Genomic DNA, 24,351 nt, shown 5'->3' with positions numbered 1-24,351 from the left:
GACGACTTGAAGGCGATTTGTTTGTGGCCACCCCAAACGGGATTGAGGCATCTGGCAATAGATAGATAGATAGATAGATATCATCATCTTCATCCGGACCTCCTCTCCCACCCAATGGCTGGGTGAGGATATATATATATATATATATATATATATATATATATATATATATATATATATATATATATATATATATATATCATCATCATCATCATCCGGACCTCCTTTCCCACCCAAGGGAAGGGTGAGGACCCAAGGGCAGGGTGAGGATATATATATATATATATATATATATATATATATATATATATATCAGAGACTGTGTAACCAGCGATTTCATGAAATCCCTAGGGGAATTCGTGAAGTGAGTTTGAATTTGGATGGTATAATCAAGGTTAGGTAAATTTTGGCTGCGGTTAGGCAAGGCTGAGATAGTCTAGTTTAAGTTTAGGTTAGGTTAGGCTAGGTTAGGTTAGAAAAATTTAGATGAATTCTAAGTTATTGTTAATCGTTCATCTAAATTAACTTAACCTAACCTAACTTAACATAAGCTAACATAAACTTAACCTAGATTATCCCAGCCTAACCTGATCGCAGCCTAAATTAACCTAACCTTAATTAACCCATTCTAGATTAAACTCATTTCATGAATTCGCTAGGCTTTTCATGAAATCACTGGTTACAGAAATTCCCCGTAAAACACACACACACACACACACACACACACACACACACACACACACACACACACACACACACACACACATATATATATATATATATATATATATATATATATATATATATAAATTTATATTCATGAGGGACTGTAATGCTTTCCATTTCCTTTACAGCAGGGGTGGGGAACGTCCGGCCTCCGGGCCGTATAAGGCCCACAAGTCCATTTGATCAGGCCCGCAAGGGAATTCATAAACGCAATTTCATAACTCACGAAGGAATACATATATATATATATATATATATATATATATATATATATATATATATATATATATATATATATATATATATATATATATATATATATATATATATATATATATATATATATATATATATATATATATATATATATATATATATATATATATATATATATATATATATATATATATATATATATATATATATATATATATATTATGTACTGGGCTACAGTTGATTTTCAGTTGATGTTTTTGTATGGGCCGCGAATTATGTTAAAAATATATATATATATATATATATTATGTACTGGGCTACAGTTGATTTTCAGTTGATGTTTTTGTATGGGCCGCGAATTATGTTAAAAATATCTTAATGTCCCTTAATAGAAGGGTTCCCCATCCTTTTTTACAAAATATTACCAATATAGAGGGTCAAGCAAAGGGCACATCTCGATCAAATCCTGTTTATGCCTTGGTATTACGATATAAGATAGCAAGTATTCTGAATATAGTGATTCACGATAGTCATTTTTGTTAATTGTACAACCAGTGAATGATCAATAGCAATCCGGTTTTTCCCATAAGCTATATAAGACACTGAACGAAGAGTGGTAGCTTTTTGTTGTTGTTGTTGTTGTTGTTGTTGTTTTCCGAAATATTCCTCCTGTACCTTTCCTACCGACTTCGCATGCTTCTTCAGTATCACTCACACTTCTTCTCACCATCTTGTCGTCCTTCCCATGTCAACATGCTTGCAGACTCCAGTTCATTATTTCCTACCATTATTACGACTCATTAACTTTCTTACAGGCCCCATTTCATTACGTTCTTTCTTTCATAAGGCTTATTCCCCTTCGTTTTCCTTGCCACTTTATTTACTCTACCATCTCCAGGAACACACTCACTGGGTTCAGCTTACCCACCCTTCCCTCACTCCCCGTTCCCTGCATCAAATAAGCATATCCTCCTCATATGTCCACGGTCCCACACACTCGGGCCTCAGCCAGGTCGCTCAGGCATTTGTATATGGGCAGCACAAGCGCTCGTAAAATTTTCCTTTCATCTGTATCTATTTGTAATTCATTCGCCGTTTATTAGTCTACAACGCAGATTCACGGACTAAATCCCAACCTTTAGACGAGGTGAGTCTATTTTTATATTACATTACAGCCCTGTATCAAAATATAGCTATGATAATCTGTGACTGTCTTTGTGTCCGTGCCTTAGAGAAGGGTCAAGAGGTTCATATCAAAGTGTCAGTTGACCTTCGGTTTATTTGTTGGCATTGGTAATAGAGTCAGTATTGATACTGATGCACATTGTGACAGCGCTGGTGGTGGTGGTGATGGTGGTAGTCGCGATCGGAGAGTTATAATAGCAGTCACTGTGTTAGTATAATGTAAGGTGAGCGTATTGTTAGTACCGTATTTATGGCAATGGTGGTAGTTACAGCGATAGTGATGTTGGTCATGGTAGCGATAGTAGTGATGGTGTTGGTATCTGGTTGGAATGACGGTATTTGGGTAAGTAGTGATGAAGATGATGCTAGAGCTGCTAGTGGCACTGTTGTTAATGTCGATGGCGGCGATGCCTATGTAGACAATTGTGTCGATGGGGGGTGTTGTGTCGGTAGGGTGGTAGTGGTCGTGCCCTTATTGGATGTGATGGTTGATGGTGATGGTGACGATAATGTTGGTGTAGGTAATGGTGGTGATGTTAATGTCAGTGTTGGTACTAATGCTGATTAATTAGTGTTATATTTGGTATTGGTGGTGATGATAATGTTGGAAATGGAGGTGATGGAAATGTTCGTGCTGGTGGTAGTGGTGACTGATAATGTTAGTAAGGTGGTGTTGGTGATGTAAGTGTTGGTGGTGATAGTGACGATGTTAGTGATGAGAGTGGTGGTTATGATGCGAATGCTGACAATGATGATGTTATGGGTGTTAGCAATGGTGATCGTGAAGTTACTGGTAATAATGGTGTTGCTGTGTTGGGAGTGGGGATGATGATGATGAAAGTGGTGGTCGTGGTATGAATGTTTGTGTAGGTGTTGGTATGATGAGGATACTGTTGTTAAAGTCGGTGATATCAGTACCAGACTTACAACAACTGACATACAACCTTGACAAATAATCTAGACATATCCTGACCCAAACTATTATGGACACAGTGATGCAAAAATCTGCCAGGGAGCGGATTGGCATTATTCTCAAAAGACGACCAGTGCCAGTATTAAATTAGCATGAAATATGAATGCTCAGACTACTATCGGGCAGCATTCCAAATGTTTCATTCATGCCACTGTTATTTATTTTATTATTATTTTTTTTCATGGACTATACACTCGCCCTCCAACTAAAGACAGCCCTATTCGGCGAAAACTTTATAGTTAAATCTTGACAGCACTGCATAACTCGCGAAGCGGTAAATCGGGTCCTGTATTATTTCATACTCATTAGAACAATGGCTTATACAAAACAGAATAAATATCTCACTAACAAAGTCAAACATCATTTTCCACTAGGCAGTCATGAATCTCAGCCACACCTACTAGTCACTCTCTTTAACCAATCGTTTTCATTAAGAAAATACCGCATAATTCTTGGACTGACACTGGACACATACGAATAGTTTGGCCTTCCTCTGGAATAAAAAATGAACTGAATTCAAAAGCGTTTCCTTGACTTGACACGGTAAAACACTCAGACACACCACCCGTACAGCGCAGAAAAAATAACCGGGAATGGCATAAAAATACTTCTGGACAATATTTTTTATGCGGGCACTAAATGGGCCCTCAACATAAAAAAACAAGATTATGTGAAAACTTCAAGGCTCATAAAACAGAAACATAAGAATTACAATACGATGAAGAAAGACCACAGGTTCAGACCACCCTCACCAAGAAACCAAAGAATACCCAGTCAGGACGGCATAAAGCTACGACATTTAGTGTTCATCGTTTCAGATCAGGATCCATCCCATACTTGCACTTCCATTCTGCATAGTTTCCCACCAATGTGAAACCAGAAAAGAAAAATGAACGTCTCTATACAATACTGAACACCTCTAACCGATTACTATGCCTCCTCACGCACAAGCTTATCACAGCCATTGGAAATCATTATCTAAACAGCAGCCTTCATCAATAATACCACACGAGTAAGCGTTGTCTGTGTGTTTGTCTGCCCACATGTGACCCCTTAGGATTTTGACATGCCATATATCAAATAACGCGGAATGACGAACTAACAACTATGGTTTCAATTATATCTACGTGTGGTTAGTTGTGGGCAAGCAATGCACACTTTTTTTGCCCGATATTTCGTCACACATTTGGAACTCTCTACACGTCATACCGTGGGTAGGATGAGCTGCTATTTCGTATAAGCTTGGCCGGTATCTAAGACCAGGTCTATGTCAAGTTTGGTGTCAGTGAATGTCTCGGGGGCAACGTGGCAGGTAGTATTGTTTAACTTATCCCTATTTTTATTGTTACTCTTCCAGTATGCCAGTGTTCAGGGCAAGAACATGGGCTTAGCGGCCCTGTTGGGTTACTAAACGCTTGTGATTAACTACTAGAATTTTTTGGTAAAACATGTGCCCTTCCCTAGGGAATAAAAGCTCATCCAGCCAGACAACGACTTGCACATGTCTCTTTTCTACTACAATATCAACGTAAAATACTACTCACAAACTGTCTACTATATGTCTGAAATATATTTTGTGAAAATTAATCCAATACTGATTAAAACATTTTACTGTCTAGTTCTGTCAAATGATACAGTTCAACTGGCTGTTCTCACAGGAATTTGAGCTAAAGTGACTCTGGTCTCCTCACCCTCCCAGTGTTTATACAGGTATGCGTTAGGAGGGATAACACCAGCATCTTGGCTGGAACTGATTTTTTTCTCTCTCATACACCCAACTTTTACGTGTTAGGAGCGGTGATATCATTGGAAATTATACCCCATTATGGTACTAATACTCTTTGCATCATTATAAGAAACACAATCACGGATGAAGCCAAGTTAGTGATAATACTTTTAACCCTTATCTTCTGGGTCATGAGTATACAAGTCATGACAAAATGGATTCTGCTGTCCCTGGGTCACTAGCATATACATCACAACCGCCATAGATTGAAGACAGTGTTCATAAATTGTGTCTCATATGTCCTCTGTCATCTCATTACAGTCAGCTGAGTGCATTAAATACAGCACCAGTCAAGTGATGGCCCCACTGTGGGAAGAGAAAATGTCTGCATCATCCGATACGTCAGCCACCTGCCACTGGCACTCCTCCCAAACCCCCTTCAATTTGCCTGTGCTAAGACGCCCAAGGAAGGGGCTTAGTAATAGCGCCACAGGGTGTGAATTAGAGGTACCAGTCTCTCCCTTCCCTAGATATAGATTGTCCTCTTTAGAGGAGAACTAGCACGTGAGGACATGCCACCCTTGTCCCCCATCTATCCTACGACCCTTTCCCGGAGGAGAGTGATATTGACGGTCCCTCTGAACATTCCTCCACACCCATACGATCAGGAGAATTTGATGAAAACTCGGAGGGCGAGATTACAATTGAAGGCTCAGGAGAGGAAGCTGAAAGTGACATGTGTTAGAAACGCCATGTTTCATGCAGTTACTCTCGAACATGGTGCTCAGAGTGTGCCCTCCCTCGCACCATCACCCTAGCCACATACATCTTCTGTACCCCATTAAATAAAAGCATGGGGTGCCACAAGCACCGCCACCACCTCCAGGTAGGCAATGTTAGCACCTCCCTCACCCAAGCCAGATAAGTAGGACCAGGTTTCATCTCTCCAGTTCCTCTTTTCACCCTCCTCGCCTTTAGTGTTAGAACTGGAGCAGGTGAACATGCAAGCCACCTATCAGGCCAAAGAGAGGAAGCATCTGGAGCACATGGTCGGTGCCCAGCCTGCCACCCACACCAGGGTAGGTTAGATGCCTTTGAGTGGGAGGAAGGGAGCAGTTTTCAGCCGGAGACTGTCAGCTTTGATGAGTCATCGGCGAGCATCCAGACAGAATTTAGGTGCACTAACACGTCTTCAATCGAAGACTTTTTACCTGGCTTTTTTTTTTTTTTTTTTTTTTTTTTCAGTGACTATGGTGCAGTTTTTGGCAGACGAAGTCAATAGTTTTCGCAAATTTTGCTGCATGTAGGCTAACACACCACAGGATCATGAACATGCTTAGATGAAGGACTGGGAACTGATCACTGTCAGTGAAATATGTGTGTGTCTAGCACTGCGAATGCTCATGCTGAATGTGAAAAAGCAAGTGCCAATTAAGTATTGGACCGTGGATGAGCTTACAAGCATATTTGTGTTTGGTAAATATATGTCTCATGGGACGTATCTTGAAATCCTCAGGTACCTGCACTTGGACCCCAATATTGGACCTCATCCAAACGACAAGCAGTGGAAAATTCATACAATTATGGATCTCGGAACGAACTCAACCATAAAATTTTCCCATCCAGTCCAGAAAGTGGAAGTCAACAAGCTGCTTCTTCATTTCAGGGAATGTCTAGTATTCATCCACTTTGTGCCGTCTTTGTCACCATTTTGGGATCAAAGTTTTTGTGATCTGCAACAATCAGTCTGGATATATGATAGATTTTAGTTGTGTATTCTGTCTTGGTTGTGGATATCTCCAGTAATGATCCTTGTGGTTTATCTGGCGCTGTTGTGAAGGTCCTGATGGACCATTATTTTGGAAATAGCCACATCCTTTACGTGGACAGTAAATATACATCCTATGCTCTGACGAACTATCTTTTTGAACAGAAAACAGGCACCCATGGGACCGTGAGATCATGGAGGAAGCATTTCCCCACCTTCTTCACTACAGTAGTGAAATAGGGTGAAAAAAGCTATTTTAGGAAAGTCGGTGATTTTCATTCAGTGATTTAATTAACAGGATTTCATACCCTCTGCACACCAACAGACACAGTGTTACTCTGCAATGGATGGAAAACGGGCAAACTGGTAAACACCATATGTACAGGGGAATGAAATGCCTCACGGCTGGGGAAATTTCTGGGGAAACAATGCAGCAGTGCAAGGGGGTGGGGCATTGCAGCCAGCCAAGGCTGAGGCCACGGTGCTAACCCAAACACAGCATCTCCATGTGGCCAAAAGCTACCTCTGTCTCCTCCACCATGCTCCTCAATGACTTCTTCCAGCAATCTGGGGTAACCTGCATTGGAAATAGGATGTACTATCTAGTGTTTTGATAGTTATTTGATCCTTCTCGGTGGTATAGTTTCTGAAACTCTGTACGAAGATGACCAATTTTAGCAAATATACCTGTAAGGACACTCGATGAGCTGTTTAAACCCTTCTGCGAGGAACTGAGTTAATGAAAAATCGCTCCTCAGTTATAAAAAACTATCTCTCAGGTCCTAATAGATCTTACTATCGTCCGCCTTTAGTTAGGCGGAGCGATAAGATTTTTGGCCTCGTCTGTGTGTGTGTGTGTGTGTGTGTGTGTGTGTGTGTGTGTGTGTGTGTGTGTGTGTGTTCTTACCTAACTGCCTAATCTTTACAGGAATGAGTCAAGCTCGTACTGTCCCATGTTTTAAACCATATTTATCGTATATATCCTAAAATTTGTGAATTGTTTTGGCACACACTATTTCATTCGGTAGTGCATTCACTGATCAATTGCTCTATTTGGGAAACTTAATTTCCTTACGTCTTTGTCACCTGTCTTCTTATGCAGTTTTTTGCAGTGTCCTCTTGCTGATGCATCCCCATAGGTTAAGTATTCATTTATGTCTATTTTCTCCTTCCCTAATATGAATTTATATAGCATAATCATGTCACCTCTTTTCCTTCTCTCCTGTAGTGTTGGTAGATTCAGTTTTTTTTAGTTTTTCTTCGTAGCTTAGATCCCTTAAGCTTGGTACCCATCTTGTAGCGGCCCTTTGAACTTTTTCAATCTTGTCTATGTGTTTTTTTAGATGAGGACCCCAGACTACTGATGCATACTCCAGGGTTGGTCTGATGAATGATGTTATTATCTTTCTTAGCATGTCTTCATTTACGTATGTGAACGCTATTCTCATATTTGCAAGCAGTGTATACATGTTCCGTACCTTCTCATTGATGTGGTCAGCCGGAGATAGTCTGTTATTGATAATCACACCTATATCTTTCTCTCTTTCTGATGTGTGTAGGGTTTTATTTCCTAACTTATAATCCCAATCAGGTCTTTTTCCACTTTTACCAAACTTGATTACATGACACTTCTCCACATTGAATTCCATTTGCCACGTATTACTCCATTCATGAAGTTTATTTAATTCTTCTTGTAGCTCTTTACAAGAGTCTGTGTTAGTAATTCTCCTTTGTATTTTTGCATCATCTGCAAACATATTTAGATAGCTTTCATTTCCAGTGTTACTGTCTATATCATTTATGTACACTAAAAACATGATTGGTGCCAGCACTGAACCCTGTGGTACTCCACTAGTCACTTCTTTCCATGATGAGTAGTTTCCTCTTAGTACTGGTCTCATTTCTCTTTTTATGAGAAAGTCTTGCATCCAACAAAACAGTTTGCCTCGAATTCCTCCTTGATGGTACAGTTTCCATAAAAGTCTTTGGTGTGGTACTGTGTCAAAGGCTTTCTTGAAATCTAAATAGGTACTGTCCACCCATCCTTCCCTTTCCTGTATTATGTTTGTTACTCTGTCATAGTAGCTCAACAGATTAGTAACACATGATTTTCTTTTTCTGAAACCAAACTGTCTTTCTGTTATCATACTGTGTTCTTCTAGATGATTTACCCAAGCTTTTCTTATAAGCATTTCTAATACCTTGCTTATAACACTGGTCAGTGATACTGGTCGGTAGTTGAGTGGATTTTGTCTATTTCCTTTCTTGAATAAGGGGACAATATTTGCTTTCTTCCAAATATCAGGTAGTTTACCTTGTCTCAAGGATTTCTTGAAAATTTAAGAAATTGGTTTACTTAACTCCTTTGCAGATTCATGTAGCACCCAACATGAAATTGCTTTTCCTTTGTCTAATTTACTTAACTCCTCCTGTATTACATTTTCTGATATTTGTATATCCGGTAGTATATGTGGGCATGCATGTTCCACATAGTCCCTCTCAAAATTTTTTTCTTCTGTGTGTGTGTGTGTGTGTGTGTGTGTGTTACCATTCCCTGTGTATTTGTTACCATTGTATCTCGTGAACGGCTTGAGCTATCAACACGAAACCTTCAGGGTATCAAGATATGGGGAAAATCTTGGAAGAGTTCGAAAACGAGCAGCCGAAGTCAAGGTCACCAAAATGGCTGCAAAAGGTCAACTAGTTTTTATCGCCCGAATTTAGCACCATTGTATCTCATGAACGGACAGAGCTACCAATATGAAACCTTCAGGGTATCAAGATATGGCCAAGATCTTAGACGAGTTTGAAAAGGGGCACTCGGGGTTAAGGTAAAGGTCACCAAAATGGCTGCCAAAGGTCAACTTTTTTTTTTTTTTGGTGGATTGATTTTTTGTGAAACACGCTGACTGAATTCCGTAGAGTTTTGTGAAAATTCTTCACAGTTGGTTTGTAAATAGCTTGTAACTTGGCCAACAACATACTCTGGCGGGTGCTAACCATTCGGCTCCTGAATGCTTTTCTTTCATTTTATTTTTGTCAATAATAAAGGCTGGCCTCCTACACTGAAGGGGATGCAGAAGGTTATTTCAAAACCTACTATTTGGAAATGACTCTTATGAAATAAATTTAATTGTCGTTGGTATGAAAGGGTTTGTGAAATATTACTGCCTAGACTCTAGACAATTCCGACATTCATAATGAAATGTTCATTGTCACAATAATTATCCAGTCATATTCCTTGCTCAGTAACGTCTGTTATTTTATTTCTCCCCAAACGCCATTAAAGGTTCCATAATGCAAATACATGCTTCTCAGTGAAATACATATAATTGTCATTGTTAAGAAAGGGTTGGTGAAATATAATTGGTTAGATAATTCTGACGTTCATGACTAAATGTTCATTGCTGTAACAAGTGTCCAGTCATGTTCCTTGTTCAGTGTCGTTTGTTATTTCAAAACCTACTCTTTGAAAATTAATCCCCTGAAATACATATAACTGTTATTATTAAGAAAGGGTTGGTGAAATATTATTGGTTAGATAATTCTGACGTTCATGACTAAATGTTCATTGCTGTAACAAGTATCCAGCCATGTTCCTTGCTCAGTATCGTCTGCAATTTCAAAACCTACTATATGAAAATGAATCTCCTGAATTACATATAATTGTCATAGTTATGAGAGGGTTGGTGGTATATTATTGGCCTGATTATTCTGACATTCTTCATTGTTGTACTAATTATCCAGTCATGTTCCTGCTCAGTATAGTCCGTTATTTTATTTCTCCCCAAATGACACTAATGGCAGTATAATGCAAATCCATCCAATTTTTATTTCTAGAACATCCAATTTACTTGGTGTCTAGCGCTGCATACATACATGATACCATTTTATGCTGTGTAATGGGTTGGGATGGTTTAACCCATCGGATGTTGCTGCACATTTTCTAACCTACAGAACGTACTGCATAGTGGTGCAGCAAATACTGGAAAAACAGGTTGTATTATCTAGCAGTTTTGACCCATTTATACGTAATTACACATATTTAAATGTTATTAACAATGTCCAATGTTTCCACTAACCATTCAAACAAACTAGAAGTCAATAAGTGTCCCAGGATCAGACGGGGAATGAGTTGAAGAGCAGGAGTTACTGAAGAAACATATTTAAGCATAGCTGCAATGTGAGTGGAAAAATATAATCCTTGACATTACCAACAAGTCTGTTACGTGCATTTACTTTCATTTCTGTCACTTAATATTAATTATGTACTTAGACGGCAGTTTTCTGTTTCTATACGAAGGGTATTTATCATTGGTCTTGTAAAACCACAACAATCCAGAATAACCTTGTGGCAAGAATCACTTTCACCTTTGCTACTGTGTAGTGCATTGCAGTGTCACGCACCATTATCTCAGTATTCATTGTTAAACAAATTAATTATTTTCTTACAGACTAAACTGATATAATTACAGAAAATCACGAACACTTGTCACTTAGAAGCATTTGGAGGCGTGACAGGCATGGAAACACTCTCCCATCCCAAAAAGCCTATCTTGCACTCGGTACCCATACGCAGTTGTAACTTTCTTCTTTAATTTTCCTTTTTTCTTTCACTAAATATATCACTTATTATTTTCGTTTAATACTACAAACTCACCTAAAAAACATTTAAGCAACATTTGCACAGAGTTGCCACACGAGGGAAAACTTGCATTAATAGACACCTATTTACTTATTTTTCTATCACTTAGTACTCGTTGTGCATTTATAATGTTATTTTCTGTCTCTGTAAGTACTTATCATTGTTGTTATAAAATTATAACAATCCAGTATGACTTCATTATTAGTGCCATTTTCACTTTCGCTAGTGTATGGTGAGTGTAATGCAATGTCACACACCATTTTCTCCTTATTCAGTGTTACACTATTTTTATATTTCCGTATTTACCCTGGATATTTGCACATATTTATTCATTTTATATTTTTGTGCATACTAAACCAAGATATTTGCAAACATCTACACATTATATATTTTCGTATATACCAAACCTGGATATTTACTCGTATACATATCTGCAGTCTATTCATACACTTGGAAGCCTTGGTAAGTGTGCCAGGCAAGGAAACATGCTCACATACAAAGGCTGACCTTGAGCTCAGCACACATAGTCACATGTGATCCAGATTTACAATTTTTCCCTCCTCGCCTCCACCTCCTATACTTTGAAGTCGTTGTCAGCAGTAGGAGTATAACTGTGAGGTAGGTGGTGCCACTTAGGTGGCTGGGAAGGTCTCCCACCTGGTTGGGCAGTAGGGGAGGGGGATAGTTGAGAGAAAAAGAGCCATATCCTCATTCCATGATGGCTCTGGGTGCGTGAGCGGTGCAACACCTTGAGTCAGGGTGGGAAGTCCCAAGTGACACACTCATCGAGCTTAACGATTTAGGTGGGGATAATCTAACGCAAATAAATAGTCTTTCCAGAAGGACCCATATACTATGAATAAAGCTTAATTCTACTACATAATGATACACATTGACAGTTGTTCATGTAACCCAGTAACTCATACCGTACAAAACTGCAAATTTTTTTCGATAACGGGAAATAACCAGTTTCAAACACACACACACACACACACACACACACACACACACACACACACACACACACACACATATATATATATATATATATATATATATAGTTACACCGCAGGTTTTCTTGATACGTCAAGAACGACGCATTGACAAACCAGGATGTTAGTCAAAGGCCCTTCAACACTTAAGGGTTTTTCTCTTCCAGGCACATCTGAGATACACTAACAAAACACTTGCTTCTTTCTCACGCTACCTCACCCAGTATTACTTACTCATTGTCCGTTCACTGACTGACTGACTGTCAGTCCGTACCTCTCTGACTGCTCCATCCTTCACTGACCAACTCTCACTGTCTGACTCTAGTTCATTAACTAACTGTCACTGACTCTGTCATCGTCCGTCCGCCACTGACTACCCATGACAAAATAACTGGGACGGTCCCTTTAGATACCCTCCCTCCACTACCACTAGAACCGCACACAGTATTGTAGGACCTATGTAAGTACCCACATTTTCTAGTGCAATAATGCATAATCTAGAGCAGTGGTTCTTAAACTTTTTCAGGCCTGATACCCCGTGGTTCAACTCTAATTCAACCTGATACCCCCCCCCTTCTGTAACACTATTACTCCTTTCACTGTCAATTTCCTGTAAAAGAGAAAAGAGAATGGCTGTGAACAAACAACTGAATTTTATGGATTCTTTTATTTTTTTCACAAAATAACATTCAAACATAAACTTTTGTTCTGTTTCCATACACAAACTGTTCATTATTTTAGGATGCCTTTCCGGATATCCCCAAGAACCCATTTCGATAACAGCTGTGTGTATTGAAGATCTACTTAGGACATCTGTTCTGAAGCCTACGAGAGAATCACAATTTCCCACACAATTACGCACGTTCATTAACAATACACAATAATAATAATGGCAAGACTTACTTCCAAAGGTAAGAGTAAAAACGGACATGTCGAAGCTTGTAGAATGTTCCTCACGTCTTCAGATATAAACTATTAACCCTATCCTACAACATATAATTACTAGAATGTTCATCACATGTTACAGATATAATCCACTAACCTAATCCTACTGGTACAACACTTCTCCTTCCTCAAAACTGTGTCGTCCTCGACACAACCTAATCCTACCTATATGCAAGTACATAAATGAAAATCTTCCAGCCTGGCAGGTCATCATTGCCACCTCTGTAGTCTAAGTCCCACGGAGTCCGGAGTGCCCTCTGTTCCCATCTGCCGAGTCATCCTGAGCACTGCCCAAGGGAAGAGTGACTGTATCTGTGACCATGGTTACTCCTTTCATGTCCAATGTCCTACAGGTCCTTGGCATCACTCCAAGCGTACTTCCCAGGTCCAGGACTAGTGTGGAAAATTCATCAGCACACTTCTCGACAGCTTTTTCAGCTGCTCCATCTGTGCCTTCTCCAGACGCTGGGCATCCCTAGCAAACAGATCCCACAAGTGCTCGGGTAGTTCTAACCTTACTCCTCTTTCATGCACTGCTTGGTGGCTCCTGACTGACTTCTTGGTACAACCCAACAACTGTACCCTGATGTATCATCTTATGACGAAAAGAAAAGCTGGCTAAGATGACGGGTACTTCTTTTACCAATGGGCGAACCAATGCCCTGCCCACCATTACAACCTCTCCTGGTATGGTTCTTATGCTCCATTAATCCCAGGACATTGTGTAATGTGCCATTGATCTTGCAGTGCAGTAGCATCTCTGATTCAGGAGGGATAACTGTGGTCTGTCTGGTCATTACCAGTAGACTCCCATGCTTCACGTCCCTCAGCAGAACACTCCTTCCTCCTAGTCACATTCACATCGAATGGAAGTCAAACAGGGAGCAGTGGGACACAAGGCGGTCCAAGGCCAGGATGCAAGGGTCCCTGACGCTAGCAACACATATAGCCAGGGTCTCCTCTCATCCCAGCTGCATCTGAACAACCACCAGTCCCCCCATGCTAAGCACAGTGCCCTGTTACACCATAGAGCCGCTGTAAAGTGTTTGAAGGCTGCTGATGAACCATAACATCCAGCTACACCGAAGTCCTGTTTGATTCTGTGACCACAATCATTGGGGATCCTGGTCCCCCAAATTCACCCCCCCCCTCCTTTCTCTGAGCGCCTGTCACTAGCACCTAAGGGGAGTGCTGGGTGCTGACTCTCAACCAAACACTGTTCAAGGACTTTGACCCTATTACTCACTTCCTATATTTCACTTCTCACTTAATCCTCCACCAGGAAACCTCTTCCATCACTTCTCTTTACTGATTATCTATTCTTCCTACCTTGTTGTACGCCACCTCTTGTTGTGTTTTCAGTTTCTTGGTCCCATCCCGCAGCTCTTTTCCTCACAGATGTGAGAAGGCTCCTGGCTCTGCCCACTGAGCAGTTCCTCTAGCCTTGCATAGTGTTATGGTTTGGCTTCTTTTGTTCTTGTTGTTCTCTCAACGCTGTGAGTATATCTTTCTTTTGTTTTTCTTCATATTTGTTTTGTTCTTCATAATTTTTTTTTCCTTCATGATGTGCTCTCAATACTGAGTATATACGACAGAGATATGTACGCCGTTTTTGCAGCCTGTCCACTCGTCTCCATCTCTCTAAACATACCCCCACTCCAAACACCAAATTGTTGAACCATAAGGTTCGTTGATACGTCGACAACGATGCGTAGAAAGTTAGGATGTTAATCAAAGTTTGCTCAACATTTTAGAGTTTTACTCCTTCAAGGCATAGCTGAGATACTCTAGCAAAACACTGTGGCTTCTCTCTGTCACACTACCTCACTTACTGCTACTCACTCATAGTCCATTCGCTGACCGAGCGATTGTCGCCCACTGACTCCCTGACTGACTACTCCATCCTTCACTGACTAACTCTTACTGGCTGACTCTCGCTAACGAACTAAATGTCACTAACTCTATCATAACCCGTCCGCCATTAACTGGCTGACTGCCAGTGACTAACTCTAAGGCAAGAAGGTTCCTTTAAATACCTGCTCTTGCTCTATACCACTAGCACAGCACAGAATATTCTAGAGCCCAGGAGAGAACTCATATTTTCTTGCACAGTATTGCATATTGTACAATGTAAGACACAACTATCTTCCCAAAGTCTGACGAATATATAGCGGAAGAATCGAACCATTTGCAACACGCACCAGTAGAGATAGGGGTTTCATTGTATTTCGCCAGGTGTAAATTATATTTGGACGGAACTGGGAAGATAGTTGCGTCTTTCATTGTACAGCCTAGGAGAGAACTCATGTTTTCTTCCACAGTAAAGCATATTGTAGGGCCTAGGAGAGAAATATTTTCTCACATGGTAATGCATATTCAAGAGCTTAGGAGAGAGTCATACTTCCGCATGTCAAAATTCACTTAAATTAACAATACAGAGTAACAATAATGACAAGAACTAATTATTAATGTGAGAGAGGAAGAAAATCAAACAGACATGTCGAACTTCCGAGCATGTTCTTCACATCTACAGATATAAGCCACTCTGACAATCTCACAACATTTAATTATTTTAATGTTCTTCATACCTCTAGATGCAAACCACTAATTTGATCCTGCCGGCACGACACTATATTAATATATATATATATATATATATATATATATATATATATATATATATGATCCTGCCGACACGACACTATATATATATATATATATATATATATATATATATATATATATGAGTAAGGTGGAGGGTGGAAGAGGGAGGGGGAGACCGAGGATGAGATGGAGGGAGGGGGTGGAGAGGTATATGAGAGAGGGGGGTGTGAGTTGGGAGCAGGGCAGTGAACTGGCGGGGGGACAGGGCGACTTGGAGGCGATTTGTTTGTGGCCACCCCAAACGGGATTGAGGCGTCTGGCAATATATATATATATATATATATATATATATATATATATATATATATATATATATATATATATATGTATATCATCATTATCATCATCATTAGCCGTTTGAGTATCCACTGCAGGACCGGCCTATCCCGACCGAAGTCGGGACGATACAGCCAATGTATCTCTACCAAGTGGCTTAGGCTGTCTGGTAGAGATTGTATGTATGGTGAGATGTGCTTGTAAGTGTAACTGTAGAGTTGGAGTGGCTTTGGATGTGTGTGTAGTCTGTGAACCAAGTGTAACCGGCCCGTGCAAGCCGACTAGGTGCAAGCATACTCTATAGTATGTGACATTGGTTCAACCACAGCACCCCTTATGTCCGCCAGAGCAGTACGTGGCCTGAAGAATGCTCCCAAAGTTTATTACCCGGGAGGGCCACGAACCTTCGTTCTTCAGTATATGAAAACGCACACTTTACCACTGTGTAACAGAGGCTCATATATATATATATATATATATATATATATATATATATATATATATATATATATATATATATATATATATATATATATATATATATATATATATATAAACATTCTTCTCAAACTTATGCTATCGTCTCCAGGAAAGCACACTCACTGAGTTCAGCTTATCCACCCTTTTCTCCCTCCCCTCCCTTACCCTGTGTCAAATTAGCGCATCCTCCTCATCCTTCCACGGTCTCTCATGGTCAAACCCCAGCCAGATCATGGGTACCACTGTATTATATGAGTAGCGTACTCGGTTGTATCATTTCATTTTAAAATCGAATAAAAAAAAAACTTTCCTCTCTCTCTCTCTCTCTAGATAGATAGATAGATAGATAGATATAGAGGTAGACAGATAGATAGATAGATAGATAGGTAGGTAGGTAGGTAGGTAGGTTAGGTAGGTAGGTAGATAGATATATGCAGGCATGGGGAGAATTTATATATAAATGTACCGTACTACAATACATTAGAACTTGTTGGTTGCATTTGCAAATACTTTTTTGCATTTAAATGTGAATATACCGGTTATATACTTTTATTTTGTATTCAGTATTTTCAACTACGTGTTTTTCAACACTATTCCAAATTTATTTTGGAGAGAGAGAGAGAGAGAGAGAGAGAGAGAGAGAGAGAGAGAGAGAATTGCCTGTGTCATTCCCAGTATACTTATCGTTCTCAGAATAGACGCTTTTGCATTAAAGTGTGTGTGTGTGTGTGTGTGTGTGTGTGTGTGTGTGTGTGTGTGTGTGTGTGTGTGTGTGTGTGTGTGTGTGTGTGTGTGTGTGTGTGTGTGTAATTCCCCACTCGTGTTTCATGTTTAGCTCCAGCAGATAGTTTCTTTTCTTTTCTTGCTTAATGTGATGAAACTTACTGAATATTGTTTTTGAGAAAACAATTAACCAATATTCTTTCATTTCAAGTTACTTAGTCTCATTCCGTTTCAAAACAAAGCACTCCTTTGACTTTAATATTTGACAAATTTGTGCTAGTGACTTTCGATTTTTCATGGCTTTACTGGGCCATTGCATTTTATGAAGAAAACTGAACAATACCTGTCTTTCTGTCTTAGTATGGTCAGATCCATTATCCCCAGAAAGGCTGGCCACAATTGATATGCCTCCGTGTTACTCTCATTACTCCAATCCCCCTCCCCATACTCATATACCTCTCCATCCCATCCCCCCATTTCTTCATCGGTCTCGCCATTCCCCTCCCCCTCCACTCTCTCTCCTACTCAGTTTTTCGTTTGTCTCCTTCTCCGCATAGCGAAACCATCTAAGGGTATATCTCCTATTTGTTGCTCGTCTCCATCAGCACCACTAGCGCTCCTTAACAACTTCATTTGTTTGTCTATCCTTCCACATAACCCTGTAGGTTTCTATTGAATAAGTATTTTCTACTATCACAACTGACTTCTAGCTTTCCAATAGAATCCAAGCTTAACCTCCGAGGATTAGACTGGGGGTCACAATAGTGCCATGAAGAGACTTTCTTATTACTCACATATCTATTCCTTATCAATGCCCTCAACTTACCTTCAGTCTTTCTACCCTACTTCACCATTTTATGCACTCAAATTCTACAGTTTCTAATCATCCAACCTTCCTATGCACTCTGTGACTTCATTATTCCTAATGACCATAACACTACTTTGGTACTTTCAGTTTTAGATTTCGCTTCCTACATTCTCTTCCGGACTTACTTCACCAAGCCTTAAAATTCCCACTCATCTGCATACAAAACTACATTACCATTAGCATTAAAGGTACTAGCAGTTTCGACACTACCTTCTCTCGTAATGTCATCCATGACATCGCAGAAAAAGGGTAGGCCCATACTGTGCCATGTGTACAGAATGAGCTTCAGGTGATCAACCAATTAGAAAAAGGTGTTTCTCAGCCTTCTGTTATTCTTTTTCGTGACACATTTAAAGGTGATAAAAGAAAGCAGAAAAATCGGGAAGTTTAAGTAAATTAAATAAAAAGGCAAATACCAGAAACTTTCCTCCACGCACTAATCAGTTGCAACAGACACAATGTTCAATGCTGACATTAGCCACACGGGCAAAAATGGGTCTTGTGTGCCTGAATGAACCCTTACAGCTTGGATGACGGCTACGGCCATCACAAAACAGGTGTTCAGGTCGGCTCAAAGGATGACAAAAGCCACTTTGCATTTCCCACTAGCGTTTGAATTACTTCACATTTTCTGTGGTGCCCAGTGAGCGTCGTAGGTTTCTAAGAGGAGCGTGGGCACCCTTGCCAGTTTCCTACCTGCCACTGTAGTGAAAACAAGGATGAAATTTAAATCTGCATCATCTGATTCGCTCCCTGCTGAGAGTGGCCATCCAACTCCTGCCACATCCATCCCTGCTGTGCCTCCCACTTGGGGATGAGTGACAAAGCGATTGGCAGGGTGTTAGAAATGGTGGTGGTGTCATTATCAAGTGGCGAGATGATGTCTGAGAGCAGGGGTTATGTGGAGAGCGATGTGCCTCAGCCAGTCTCCCATGCCTCCTCCTGTAGTTCCAAGCAACAATTTGAGAGTGAATCTGACAATCTCCTAGTGCCTGCTGTCATCCCATACCATTCTGACACCTTGGGAGACTCTTCTGTGGCACTGAGCTTTGAAGCCAAGGCTAAGGTAGCCAAAAGTCATGTGCAGAATAAACACCACGTTCCAGCTGCCAACCTCCTATGCAATGGCAGCATAGAGGCACTATACTTCCACCACTCACATCGCCCCAGCCTGGGACTGTGCAAGGGATGTCTCCACAGCCTGGGCCTTCGTCTTCACCCTTAGCACTACAGAGGGGACCACGTAGGCAGCTGCAGGAGGCAGCATCGCCTCCAAGCACTCCCCATACATCGCTGCGGGGTGAATCATAACCCTCTGATTCCTCTTATTCTCCCTTCCCTCCCTGCTGCTCAAGAACTCATGCATGTGGGCATGCTGGCCATTCAAGAAGCTGAAGTGTATGTGTTGCACGTGCTCACCACCCCATTTCTCATAGGCCACATGTGGGAACATTGGAAGCTTTTGAATGTGAGAAGGGGGATGGGTCTGAGCTCAAGGCAGCTGCCTTTAATAATTCTCAGGCAGGTGTTCAGGCAGATTTCCCGGGCACAGCCAACTTGTGCACCCTGGATTTTTCCACAGCATTTTTTTTTTCAGTATCCGTTATGGAACGCCTAGTGCATGAGATCAACTATCTCCAGAAAATCACATTACGCAGGCTCGACCTCCCTTCCTGTGGCAGATCCAACATGAAATAACATTATTCTGTGGAAGCTGGGGATATATACTTGTGGCTAGCTCTGCCCACAAATGAAAAGGCATACCATACAGAACTGTTAGATCATGGATGACCTCACAGCCACATCTCTCTTTAAGAAGTTCTTGGTAGGTGGCAGGTACCTTGCTATCCTATGGTTTCTGCACTTTTTCCCCATCCTGAAACCTGCACCCAAAGACAGGTTGTGGAAACTTCTCCCAATTTTGATCACACAAAGGATTCTATCACCAGGTTTTTCTGGCTTTTCCAGGAAGTGGTGGTGGACGAGTCGCTTGCATTGTTCTTGGAAAGACAGTCATTTATCCAATACATGTCGTAGAAATGACATCATTTTTGCATCAAATTCTTTGTCACTTGCTATTGGAAGACTGGATATACGCTGGACTTTCTAACGTAGACAAGGTCAAATAAGGATGTCGCAAGTGATGATCCTGATGACTTCTCAGGTGTTATTATGAAAGTGCTAATGGGGAAGTACTTTGCGGATAACTACATTTTGTTCACTGATAATTTCTACATGTCCCTGACATTGGTGAAGATTCTCCTTGATGAGGGGACAGGAACCTGCAGCACTATCAGGCCCATTGGGAAGCACTACCCTGCCTTCTCCACAAACACTAAGAAAGGGGCTTTACTCACCAAGAAATGTGGTACCATGCAGGCTATCCAGTGGCATGACGAACGGAAGGTCAACACGCATACTACATTTCACGAGGGTGAGATGCAGGCCACTGGGAAGCAGGATCACAGGACAAAGGAGCCCATGATTAAGTCTGATACAGTCAATGATTACAGCATGAACATGCGGCATGTTGATAAGTCTGATATGCAGATTGGTGCCAGCATCTGTCTCAGAAAGTGCTGCAGGTAGTACAGGAAGGTGTACCTACACCTGATATCACTTAATGTGCTCGTACTGTTCGGGCATGTTCTTGGCACAGGTCTTTCTCTACGTGAGTTTGAGAAAGAACTTGTGCACGAGCTGCTGCCAAAGTACGGACGTGTTCAGGCAGCTGCACCAAGGAGATACAGTGCCGCTGTAATACCTGACAAGGTCACCCAGGCAGACTCTCTCGCATCACCACATAGTGAATCTGGGATACACACCTACGGGGAAAAATGTGCAGACAACGACGGCAGTAGGTTTGCAAGGAAACACTGTGCACTGAGTGCTCCAGACACTACTATGTGGGAAAGTGCAAATTGTGTACATAGTGATTATACTACATAAGAATTTAGAATCCGAGGAAAAGTGCAAGTCTAAGAAAACGTTCTCAGTTTACATTGTAAGTGAATTCGCAATACAAGTGCAAATAAGCTTTATGGTAATATAATGCAATATACAAGCAAATTGGTTTTGTTGTGATAATTAGATGGTTTTTTTGTGCAGTTCCTCTTGTGCAATCAGAACTTAGTGGAATAAGTGATTTTACTACATAAGACTATTGATCAGAAGCAATAGTAATGGTATAAGGTAGATTCCCAACCAGGGTTCTGGGGAACCCTAGGGTTTTGCAGACCATCGTCAGGGGTTCAGCAAGAAATTATGAAATAAATGTATAAAAATAAAGAAATGAAATAAACTGATATAGTGTTCTAATAAAAGTATCAGGCTAAAAAACAATAAAATACTTCTCTTTCAGTCATGAACCGGACCAGTACCCCCCCCCCCACACACACACATATATATATATATATATATATATATATATATATAATATATATATATATATATATATATATATATATATATACTGTAGGTAGGGGTTCTCGGGGATATGAAAAATTGTTTCAGGGGTTCCTCCAAGGCGTAAAGGTTGGGAATCACTGCATAATCTAACTATGTATTGCAAGTGAACTCACAGTACAAGTGCCAATAAGCGTTGCAGTAATATGGTGCATTATACGTGCAAAATGGTTTGGTTGTGATGGTAAACTAGCAGGGGTGCAGCAGCAATTTTCCGGAGTCGGATCCTCCGTAACATCTTTTAATCAAGACAGAATTACGGAAGGGCACATGAAATTTTCACATCCATCAGACTAGTTTACCGGGCAGTCAAGGACAGTGCTGAGTGTATGGCGTGCTTGCTTGGGTTGCTTCCACAGTATGTCTTGGTGGTGCTACCTGTATTTTGTCGTATTAAGCTTCGCCCTATATATGCCAAGCTTCTGGTTTTCGTCAATAATATAATTAATATAGTGGAGAGAGAGAGAGAGAGAGAGAGAGAGAGAGAGAGAGAGAGAGAGAGAGAGAGAGAGAGAGAGAGATTTAGCTTAGTGGAATGTACCGAATTCAAGTCTGCTCAGTTTTTTCTTTGCAACGCGTTTTAGAGAAAACCACAAAAGCTTTACTGCTGTAACTTTGCAGATATATAACTGTGGTCCCTTTGATGATCTGAATGGAATAAGGTTACAGTTAAGTAAACAGTTAGCCACTTATTGAGACAAACGTAAATTTACACGTACGTTCTTCAAGGGGGAGGAAGTAGCTCAGTCGGTAGAGAGGTGGCCTGCAGTCCTACCGGACCCAGGTTCAAATCCCCGCTGGGGCAAGGAACAGTTTAAGGATTTGAATTTCGTAAATGCAGACTTTGCTTATCTACCACAAGAGCCGCCGACATGTAGTAAAAAATACCCCCGCTAATACCAATACACCAGTCCTGTATGAGACAGCCCTAGCATGTATTCAATATGGACGGTGGGTGTTAGCGCCGAAATGGTGACATGTAGAGGTGTATGGTATGTAGGAGGACTACTGGGCCTTGGAAGCAGGCTGTGAAGCCTTTGCCCAGAGTCGGACACATAAAGAAAAGAAAAAAAACTTTGTTTTCAGATCTTTATGTTACACAAGAAGGTACCTTTGGGTTTTCAGATTTAGTATATATTGTTCATACCTTATATTCCAGCATGGCGAAGCTTCTTTATTGTGGCTACACAACAAGAATGGGTAATTAGTTAAACTTCATCACATAAATGCCAAAGCTTCATGTTCTCGTCAGTATTATTATTAATATTGTTATCTGCAAGTCTTTTTTTCTTCGATCTTGATGATATTACACATGAAGGTACCTTCGAGTAACCCAAGTCCTTGTGCCAAATGTAAAGACCTTGACCTATTTCTGAAGGTGATATACTCAATTTTATTTTTTTTAATGCATATTTGAAATTGAAATATCTCAGAAAGAAATTCAGATACAGCTATTTGGTTGAAAAATTATATGATAAAAATGTTTGCTTAATAACTCTGGCTTAATATATTGCCATTTAGCACAGAGGAAAGTATTGAATTCAAATCTGCTTAGTTTTTTCTTTGCAAAACATCCTATAGAAAACCACAAAAGCTTTAATAACTTTCCAGATATATAGCTTTGGTCCATCTTATGATCTGAAGGGTATATGGTTACAATTAAGCATACAGTTAGCTAGTTATTGAGACAACATAATGTTAAGAAGCAGGAGTGCTAGCTGGGTTGCAGGCAACTGGAAGGTTCCCATTACTTCTCGCGTTTTCAGTTGTGAGCCAGACATGCCAGATAGTCTGCTATTGTGACCAGAGGTGGTTTGTAAAGTTATGCATTAATTTTTTTCTCCTTTTTTTATAATGTTTCATTTTGGTGTTTGTTAAATTATGTAATTTGATTTAGCTTTCTTTAATGAAGCATTTAGAGTGCTACAAAATGTATGAAAGCTCTGGAATATAGAACTGTTGTTGCTTGAGTATACTGTACTAGAACATTCGAGTGTCGAGCAAGGTTATAAAAGGACAGAGGAGAGCATAAAGCAGTTTCAGTAAAGTTTGACCTGTATTCTTGAGAAGTTAGTGTTGCTCCAGTACTTACGCAATTCCATGATGTGTAACTTGTGAGAATACAGAGTAATTACTTGGTAAATAAAGACTACGGACGTGAGAAGCTTGTGTCATTGCGATGCTTGAGTTAATCTACTGTTGTACACTTGAAGGCTGACCCTTGGAAGAAAAATTCACTGGGTGACGTCCTTCCTAAACTGAACTACTGCTGTTGGAGCCTGTAGCAGTGTGGGACATACTGTATACATAACAAGTGGTGTCAGGATTGGGAACAGAAAGTGCTGCAGTGAATCAAATCTGAGATATGAAGCCGGAATGTGTACAGACAAGAAGCAAAGTTAGTCAGGAGGAGGCGTCCCTGGCTGCAATCATGAAGTTTCTGCAACCACAAAGTGAACAACTACAAGCACAAATTGAAGTACAGAAAGAACTCAGTGAACAACTACAAGTACAAAGTGAAGGACAGCAACAGCTCAAGAAAGGACTCAGTGAACAACTACAACCACAAAGTGAAAAACTACAAGCACAAAGTGACGAGCAGAAAGAATGATATGAATGGCTTCAGGAGGCATAACAGGAGAAACAGGAGTTACAACTGAGAATGCCGGGACAGCTAGACGCTTTTGCGGGGGAAATGA

This window comes from Coenobita brevimanus, chromosome 68 (genome assembly GCF_032717465.1).
Source record: "Coenobita brevimanus isolate Jiangsu-jjx chromosome 68, ASM3271746v2, whole genome shotgun sequence".
NCBI lineage: Eukaryota > Metazoa > Arthropoda > Malacostraca > Decapoda > Coenobitidae > Coenobita > Coenobita brevimanus.
This window is presented reverse-complemented; position numbering follows the sequence as displayed.